Raw genomic sequence first — 9,959 nt, 5'->3', positions numbered from 1 at the left:
CGGAATCCAGCAATTAGCAATAAGGCTGATGCGTAGTAACAAGGAATCATCTAAGGCATATATAGTGGTAACTTGCTGATAGGAAGTCCTCCGGCATCCAGCAATTAGCAATAAGGCTGATGCGTAGTAAGAAGGAATCATCTAAGGCATATATAGTGGGAACTTGCTGATAGGAAGTCCTCCAGCATCCAGCAATTAGCAATAAGGCGTAGTAACAAGGAATCATCTAAGGCATATATAGTGGTAACTTGCTGATAGGAAGTCCTCCGGCATCCAGCAATTAGCAATAAGGCTGATGCGTAGTATCAAGGAATCATCTAAGGCATATATAGTGGTAACTTGCGGATAAGAAGTCCTCCGGCATCCAGCAATTAGCAATAAGGCTGATGCGTAGTAAGAAGGAATCATCTAAGGCATATATAGTGGTAACTTGCTGATAGGAAGTCCTCCGGCATCCAGCAATTAGAAATAAGACTGATGCATAGTAACAAGGAATCATCTAAGGCATATATAGTGGTAACTTGATGATAGGAAGTCCTCCGGCATCCAGAAATTAGCAATAAGGCTGATGCGTAGTAACAAGGAATCATCTAAGGCATATATAGTGGTAACTTGCTGATAGGAAGTCCTCCAGCATTCAGCAATTAGCAATAAGGCTGATGCGTAGTAACAAGGAATCATCTAAGGCATATATAGTGGTAACTTGCTGATAGGAAGTCCTCCGGCATCCAGCAATTAGCAACAAGGCTGATGCATAGTAACAAGGAATCATCTAAGGCATATATAGTGGTAACTTGCTGATAGGAAGTCCTCCGGCATCCTGCAATTAGAAATAAGACTGATGCATAGTAACAAGGAATCATCTAAGGCATATATAGTGGTAACTTGCTGATAGGAAGTCCTCCGGCATCCAGCAATTAGCAATAAGGCTGATGCGTAGTAACAAGGAATCACCTAAGGCATATATAGTGGAAACTTGCTGATAGGAAGTCCTCCGGCATCCAGCAATTAGCAATAAGGCTGATGCGTAGTAACAAGGAATCATCTAAGGCATATATAGTGGTAACTTGCTGATAGGAAGTCCTCCGGCATCCAGCAATTAGCAATAAGGCTGATGCGTAGTAACAAGGAATCATCTAAGGCATATATAGTGGTAACTTGCTGATAGGAAGTCCTCCGGCATCCAGCAATTAGAAATAAGGCTGATGCGTAGTAACAAGGAATCATCTAAGGCATATATAGTGGTAACTTGCTGATAGGAAGTCCTCCGGCATCCAGCAATTAGCAATAAGGCTGATGCGTAGTTAGAAGGAATCATCTAAGCCATATATAGTGGTAACTTGCTGATAGGAAGTCCTCCGGCATCCAGCAATTAGCAATAAGGCTGATGCGTAGTAAGAAGGAATCATCTAAGGCATATATAGTGGTAACTTGCTGATAGGAAGTCCTCCAGCATCCGGCAATTAGCAATAAGGTGTAGTAACAAGGAATCATCTAAGGCATATATAGTGGTAACTTGCTGATAGGAAGTCCTCCGGCATCCAGCAATTAGCAATAAGGCGTAGTAAGAAGGAATCATCAAGGCATATATAGTGGTAACTTGCTGATAGGACGTCCTCCGGCATTCAGCAATTAGCAATAAGGCTGATGCATAGTAACAAGGATTCATCTAAGCCATATATAGTGGTAACTTGCTGATAGGAAGTCCTCCGGCATCCAGCAATTAGCATTAAGGCTGATGCGTAGTAACAATGAATCATCTAAGGCATATATAGTGGTAACTTGCTGATAGGAAGTCCTCCGGCATCCAGCAATTAGCATTAAGGCAGATGCGTAGTAACAATGAATCATCTAAGGCATATATAGTGGTAACGTGCTGATAGGAAGTCCTCCGGCATCCACCAATTAGCAGTAAGGCTGATGCGTAGTAACAAGGAATCATCTAAGGCATATATAGTGGTAAATTGCTGATAGGAAGTCCTCCGGCATTCAGCAAATAGCATTAAGGCGAAGTAACAAGGAATCATCTAAGCCATAAATAGTGGTAACTTGCTGATAGGAAGTCCTCCGGCATCCAGCAATTAGCAATATGGCTGATGCATAGTAACAAGGAATCATCTAAGGCATATATAGTGGTAACTTGCTGATAGGAAGTCCTCCGGCATCCAGCAATTAGCAATAAGGCTGATGCGTAGTAACAATGAAGCATCTAAGGCATATATAGTGGTAACTTGCTGATAGGAAGTCCTCCGGCATCCAGCAATTAGCAATAAGGCTGATGCGCAGTAACAAGGAATCATCTAAGGCATATATAGTGGTAACTTGCTGAAAGGAAGTCCTCCGGCATCCAGCAATTAGCAATAAGGCTGATGTGTAGTAACAAGGAATCATCTAAGGCATATATAGTGGTAACTTGCTGATAGGAAGTCCTCCGGCATCCAGCAATTAGCAATAAGGCTGATGCGTAGTAACAAGGAATCACCTAAGGCATATATAGTGGAAACTTGCTGATAGGAAGTCCTCCGGCATCCAGCAATTAACAATAAGGCTGATGCGTAGTAACAAGGAATCATCTAAGGCATATATAGTGGTAACTTGCTGATAGGAAGTCCTCCGGCATCCAGCAATTAGCAATAAGGCTGATGCGTAGTAACAAGGAATCATCTAAGGCATATATAGTGGTAACTTGCTGATAGGAAGTCCTCCGGCATCCAGCAATTAGAAATAAGGCTGATGCGTAGTAACAAGGATTCATCTAAGGCATATATAGTGGTAACTTGCTGATAGGAAGTCCTCCGGCATCCAGCAAATAGCAATAAGGCTGATGCGTAGTTAGAAGGAATCATCTAAGCCATATATAGTGGTAACTTGCTGATAGGAAGTCCTCCGGCATCCAGCAATTAGCAATAAGGCTGATGCGTAGTAAGAAGGAATCGTCTAAGGCATATATAGTGGTAACTTGCTGATAGGAAGTCCTCCAGCATCCGGCAATTAGCAATAAGGTGTAGTAACAAGGAATCATCTAAGGCATATATAGTGGTAACTTGCTGATAGGAAGTCCTCCGGCATCCAGCAATTAGCAATAAGGCGTAGTAAGAAGGAATCATCTAAGGCATATATAGTGGTAACTTGCTGATAGGACGTCCTCCGGCATTCAGCAATTAGCAATAAGGCTGATGCATAGTAACAAGGATTCATCTAAGCCATATATAGTGGTAACTTGCTGATAGGAAGTCCTCCGGCATCCAGCAATTAGCATTAAGGCTGATGCGTAGTAACAATGAATCATCTATGGCATATATAGTGGTAACTTGCTGATAGGAAGTCCTCCGGCATCCAGCAATTAGCATTAAGGCAGATGCGTAGTAACAATGAATCATCTAAGGCATATATAGTGGTAACGTGCTGATAGGAAGTCCTCCGGCATCCACCAATTAGCAGTAAGGCTGATGCGTAGTAACAAGGAATCATCTAAGGCATATATAGTGGTAAATTGCTGATAGGAAGTCCTCCGGCATTCAGCAAATAGCATTAAGGCGTAGTAACAAGGAATCATCTAAGCCATAAATAGTGGTAACTTGCTGATAGGAAGTCCTCCGGCATCCAGCAATTAGCAATATGGCTGATGCATAGTAACAAGGAATCATCTAAGGCATATATAGTGGTAACTTGCTGATAGGAAGTCCTCCGGCATCCAGCAATTAGCAATAAGGCTGATGCGTAGTAACAATGAATCATCTAAGGCATATATAGTGGTAACTTGCTGATAGGAAGTCCTCCGGCATCCAGCAATTAGCATTAAGGCTGATGCATAGTAACAATGAATCATCTAAGGCATATATAGTGGTAACTTGCAGATAGGAAGTCCTCCAGCATCCAGCAATTAGCAATAAGGCATAGTAACAAGGAATCATCTAAGGCATATATAGTGGTAACTTGCTGATAGGAAGTCCCCCGGAATCCAGCAATTAGCAATAAGGCTGATGCGTAGTAACAAGGAATCATCTAAGGCATATATAGTGGTAACTTGCTGATAGGAAGTCCTCCGGCATCCAGCAATTAGCAATAAGGCTGATGCGTAGTAAGAAGGAATCATCTAAGGCATATATAGTGGGAACTTGCTGATAGGAAGTCCTCCAGCATCCAGCAATTAGCAATAAGGCGTAGTAACAAGGAATCATCTAAGGCATATATAGTGGTAACTTGCTGATAGGAAGTCCTCCGGCATCCAGCAATTAGCAATAAGGCTGATGCGTAGTATCAAGGAATCATCTAAGGCATATATAGTGGTAACTTGCGGATAAGAAGTCCTCCGGCATCCAGCAATTAGCAATAAGGCTGATGCGTAGTAAGAAGGAATCATCTAAGGCATATATAGTGGTAACTTGCTGATAGGAAGTCCTCCGGCATCCAGCAATTAGAAATAAGACTGATGCATAGTAACAAGGAATCATCTAAGGCATATATAGTGGTAACTTGATGATAGGAAGTCCTCCGGCATCCAGAAATTAGCAATAAGGCTGATGCGTAGTAACAAGGAATCATCTAAGGCATATATAGTGGTAACTTGCTGATAGGAAGTCCTCCAGCATTCAGCAATTAGCAATAAGGCTGATGCGTAGTAACAAGGAATCATCTAAGGCATATATAGTGGTAACTTGCTGATAGGAAGTCCTCCGGCATCCAGCAATTAGCAACAAGGCTGATGCATAGTAACAAGGAATCATCTAAGGCATATATAGTGGTAACTTGCTGATAGGAAGTCCTCCGGCATCCTGCAATTAGAAATAAGACTGATGCATAGTAACAAGGAATCATCTAAGGCATATATAGTGGTAACTTGCTGATAGGAAGTCCTCCGGCATCCAGCAATTAGCAATAAGGCTGATGCGTAGTAACAAGGAATCATCTAAGGCATATATAGTGGTAACTTGCTGATAGGAAGTCCTCCGGCATCCAGCAATTAGCAGTAAGGCTGATGCGTAGTAACAAGGAATCATCTAAGGCATATATAGTAATAACGTGCTGATAGGAAGTCCTCCAGCATCCAGCAATTAGCAATAAGGATGATGCGTAGTAACAAGGAATCATCTAAGGCATATATAGTGGTAACTTGCTGATAGGAAGTCCTCCGGCATCCAGCAATTAGCAGGAAGGCTGATGCATAGTAACAAGGAATCATCTAAGGCATATATAGTGGTAACTTGCTGATAGGAAGTCCTCCGGCATCCAGCAATTAGCAATAAGGCTGATGCGTAGTAACAAGGAATCATCTAAGGCATATATAGTGGTAACTTGCTGATAGGAAGTCCTCCGGCAACCAGCAATTAGCAGGAAGGCTGATGCATAGTAACAAGGAATCATCTAAGGCATATATAGTGGTAACTTGCTGATAGGAAGTCCTCCGGCATCCAGCAATTAGCAATAAGGCTGATGTGTAGTAACAAGGAATCATCTAAGGCATATATAGTGGTAACTTGCTGATAGGAAGTCCTCCAGCATCCAGCAATTAGCATTAAGGCTGATGCTTAGTAACAAGGAATCATCTAAGGCATATATAGTGGTAACTTGCTGATAGGAAGTCCTCCAGCATCCAGCAATTAGCAATAAGGCTGATGCGTAGTAACAAGGAATCATCTAAGGTATATATAGTGGTCACTTGCTGATAGGAAGTCCTCCGGCATCCAGCAATTAGCAATAAGGCTGATGCGTAGTAACAAGGAATCATCTAAGGCAAATATAGTGGTAACTTGCTGATAGGAAGTCCTCCGGCATCCAGCAATTAGCAATAAGGCTGATGCGTAGTAACAAGGAATCATCTAAGGCATATATAGTGGTAACTTGCTGATAGGAAGACCTCCGGCATCCAGCAATTAGCAATAAGCCTGATGTCTAGTAACAAGGAATCATCTAAGCCATATATAGTGGTAACTTGCTGATAGGAAGTCTTCCAGCATCCAGCAATTAGCAATAAGGCTGATGCATAGTAACAAGGAATCATCTAAGGCATATATAGTGGTAACTTGCTGATAGGAAGTCCTCCGGCACCCAGCAATTAGCAATAAGGCTGATGCGTAGTAACAAGGAATCATCTAAGGCATATATAGTGGTAACTTTCTGATAGGAAGTCCTCCAGCATCCAGCAATTAGCAATAAGGCTGATGCGTAGTAACAAGGAATCATCTATGGCATATATAGTGGTAACTTGCTGATAGGAAGTCCTCCAGCAATTAGCAATAACGCTGATGTGTAGTAACAAGGAATCATCTAAGGCATATATAGTGGTAACTTGCTGATAGGAAGTCCTCAGGCATCCAGCTATTAGCAATAAGGCTGATGCGTAGTAACAAGGAATCATCTAAGCCATATATAGTGGTAACTTGCTGATAGGAAGTCCTCTGGGATCCAGCAATTAGCAATAAGGCTGATGCGTAGTAACAATGAATCATCTAAGGCATATATAGTGGTAACTTGCTGATAGGAAGTCCTCCGGCATCCAGCAATTAGCAATAAGTCTGATTTGTAGTAACAAGGAATCATCTAAGCCATATATAGTGGTAACTTGCTGATAGGAAGTCCTCCGGCATCCAGCAATTAGCAATAAGGCTGATGCGTAGTAACAAGGAATCATCTAAGGCATATATAGTGGTAACTTGCTGATAGGAAGTCCTCCGGCATCCAGCAATTAGCAATAAGGCTGATGCGTAGTAACAAGGAATCATCTAAGGCATATATAGTGGTAACTTGCTGATAGGAAGCCCTCCGGCATCCAGCAATTAGCAATAAGGCTGATGCGTAGTAACAAGGAATCATCTAAGGCATATATAGTGGTAACTTGCTGATAGGAAGTCCTCCGGCATCCAGCAATTAGCAATAAGGCTGATGCGTAGTAACAAGGAATCACCTAAGGCATATATAGTGGAAACTTGCTGATAGGAAGTCCTCCGGCATCCAGCAATTAGCAATAAGGCTGATGCGTAGTAACAAGGAATCATCTAAGGCATATATAGTGGTAACTTGCTGATAGGAAGTCCTCCGGCATCCAGCAATTAGCAATAAGGCTGATGCGTAGTAACAAGGAATCATCTAAGGCATATATAGTGGTAACTTGCTGATAGGAAGTCCTCCGGCATCCAGCAATTAGAAATAAGGCTGATGCGTAGTAACAAGGAATCATCTAAGGCATATATAGTGGTAACTTGCTGATAGGAAGTCCTCCGGCATCCAGCAATTAGCAATAAGGCTGATGCGTAGTTAGAAGGAATCATCTAAGCCATATATAGTGGTAACTTGCTGATAGGAAGTCCTCCGGCATCCAGCAATTAGCAATAAGGCTGATGCGTAGTAAGAAGGAATCATCTAAGGCATATATAGTGGTAACTTGCTGATAGGAAGTCCTCCAGCATCCGGCAATTAGCAATAAGGTGTAGTAACAAGGAATCATCTAAGGCATATATAGTGGTAACTTGCTGATAGGAAGTCCTCCGGCATCCAGCAATTAGCAATAAGGCGTAGTAAGAAGGAATCATCTAAGGCATATATAGTGGTAACTTGCTGATAGGACGTCCTCCGGCATTCAGCAATTAGCAATAAGGCTGATGCATAGTAACAAGGATTCATCTAAGCCATATATAGTGGTAACTTGCTGATAGGAAGTCCTCCGGCATCCAGCAATTAGCATTAAGGCTGATGCGTAGTAACAATGAATCATCTAAGGCATATATAGTGGTAACTTGCTGATAGGAAGTCCTCCGGCATCCAGCAATTAGCATTAAGGCAGATGCGTAGTAACAATGAATCATCTAAGGCATATATAGTGGTAACGTGCTGATAGGAAGTCCTCCGGCATCCACCAATTAGCAGTAAGGCTGATGCGTAGTAACAAGGAATCATCTAAGGCATATATAGTGGTAAATTGCTGATAGGAAGTCCTCCGGCATTCAGCAAATAGCATTAAGGCGTAGTAACAAGGAATCATCTAAGCCATAAATAGTGGTCACTTGCTGATAGGAAGTCCTCCGGCATCCAGCAATTAGCAATATGGCTGATGCATAGTAACAAGGAATCATCTAAGGCATATATAGTGGTAACTTGCTGATAGGAAGTCCTCCGGCATCCAGCAATTAGCAATAAGGCTGATGCGTAGTAACAATGAATCATCTAAGGCATATATAGTGGTAACTTGCTGATAGGAAGTCCTCCGGCATCCAGCAATTAGCAATAAGGCTGATGCGCAGTAACAAGGAATCATCTAAGGCATATATAGTGGTAACTTGCTGAAAGGAAGTCCTCCGGCATCCAGCAATTAGCAATAAGGCTGATGCGTAGTAACAATGAATCATCTAAGGCATATATAGTGGTAACTTGCTGATAGGAAGTCCTCCGGCATCCAGCAATTAGCATTAAGGCTGATGCATAGTAACAATGAATCATCTAAGGCATATATAGTGGTAACTTGCAGATAGGAAGTCCTCCAGCATCCAGCAATTAGCAATAAGGCATAGTAACAAGGAATCATCTAAGGCATATATAGTGGTAACTTGCTGATAGGAAGTCCCCCGGAATCCAGCAATTAGCAATAAGGCTGATGCGTAGTAACAAGGAATCATCTAAGGCATATATAGTGGTAACTTGCTGATAGGAAGTCCTCCGGCATCCAGCAATTAGCAATAAGGCTGATGCGTAGTTAGAAGGAATCATCTAAGGCATATATAGTGGGAACTTGCTGATAGGAAGTCCTCCAGCATCCAGCAATTAGCAATAAGGCGTAGTAACAAGGAATCATCTAAGGCATATATAGTGGTAACTTGCTGATAGGAAGTCCTCCGGCATCCAGCAATTAGCAATAAGGCTGATGCGTAGTATCAAGGAATCATCTAAGGCATATATAGTGGTAACTTGCGGATAAGAAGTCCTCCGGCATCCAGCAATTAGCAATAAGGCTGATGCGTAGTAAGAAGGAATCATCTAAGGCATATATAGTGGTAACTTGCTGATAGGAAGTCCTCCGGCATCCAGCAATTAGAAATAAGACTGATGCATAGTAACAAGGAATCATCTAAGGCATATATAGTGGTAACTTGATGATAGGAAGTCCTCCGGCATCCAGAAATTAGCAATAAGGCTGATGCGTAGTAACAAGGAATCATCTAAGGCATATATAGTGGTAACTTGCTGATAGGAAGTCCTCCAGCATTCAGCAATTAGCAATAAGGCTGATGCGTAGTAACAAGGAATCATCTAAGGCATATATAGTGGTAACTTGCTGATTGGAAGTCCTCCGGCTTCCAGCAATTAGCAATAAGGCTGATGCGTAGTAACAAGGAATCATCTAAGGCATATATAGTGGTAACTTGCTGATAGGAAGTCCTCCGGCATCCAGCAATTAGCAACAAGGCTGATGCATAGTAACAAGGAATCATCTAAGGCATATATAGTGGTAACTTGCTGATAGGAAGTCCTCCGGCATCCTGCAATTAGAAATAAGACTGATGCATAGTAACAAGGAATCATCTAAGGCATATATAGTGGTAACATGCTGATAGGAAGTCCTCCGGCATCCAGCAATTAGCAATAAGGCTGATGCGTAGTAACAAGGAATCATCTAAGGCATATATAGTGGTAACTTGCTGATAGGAAGTCCTCCGGCATCCAGCAATTAGCAGTAAGGCTGATGCGTAGTAACAAGGAATCATCTAAGGCATATATAGTAATAACGTGCTGATAGGAAGTCCTCCAGCATCCAGCAATTAGCAATAAGGATGATGCGTAGTAACAAGGAATCATCTAAGGCATATATAGTGGTAACTTGCTGATAGGAAGTCCTCCGGCATCCAGCAATTAGCAGGAAGGCTGATGCATAGTAACAAGGAATCATCTAAGGCATATATAGTGGTAACTTGCTGATAGGAAGTCCTCCGGCATCCAGCAATTAGCAATAAGGCTGATGCGTAGTAACA

The sequence above is a fragment of the Taudactylus pleione genome, unplaced genomic scaffold (assembly GCF_031769625.1).
Source record: "Taudactylus pleione unplaced genomic scaffold, aTauple2 ptg002228l, whole genome shotgun sequence".
Lineage (NCBI taxonomy): Eukaryota > Metazoa > Chordata > Amphibia > Anura > Myobatrachidae > Taudactylus > Taudactylus pleione.
The sequence above is the reverse complement of the archived record's forward strand: the minus strand, read 5'-3'. Positions refer to the sequence as shown.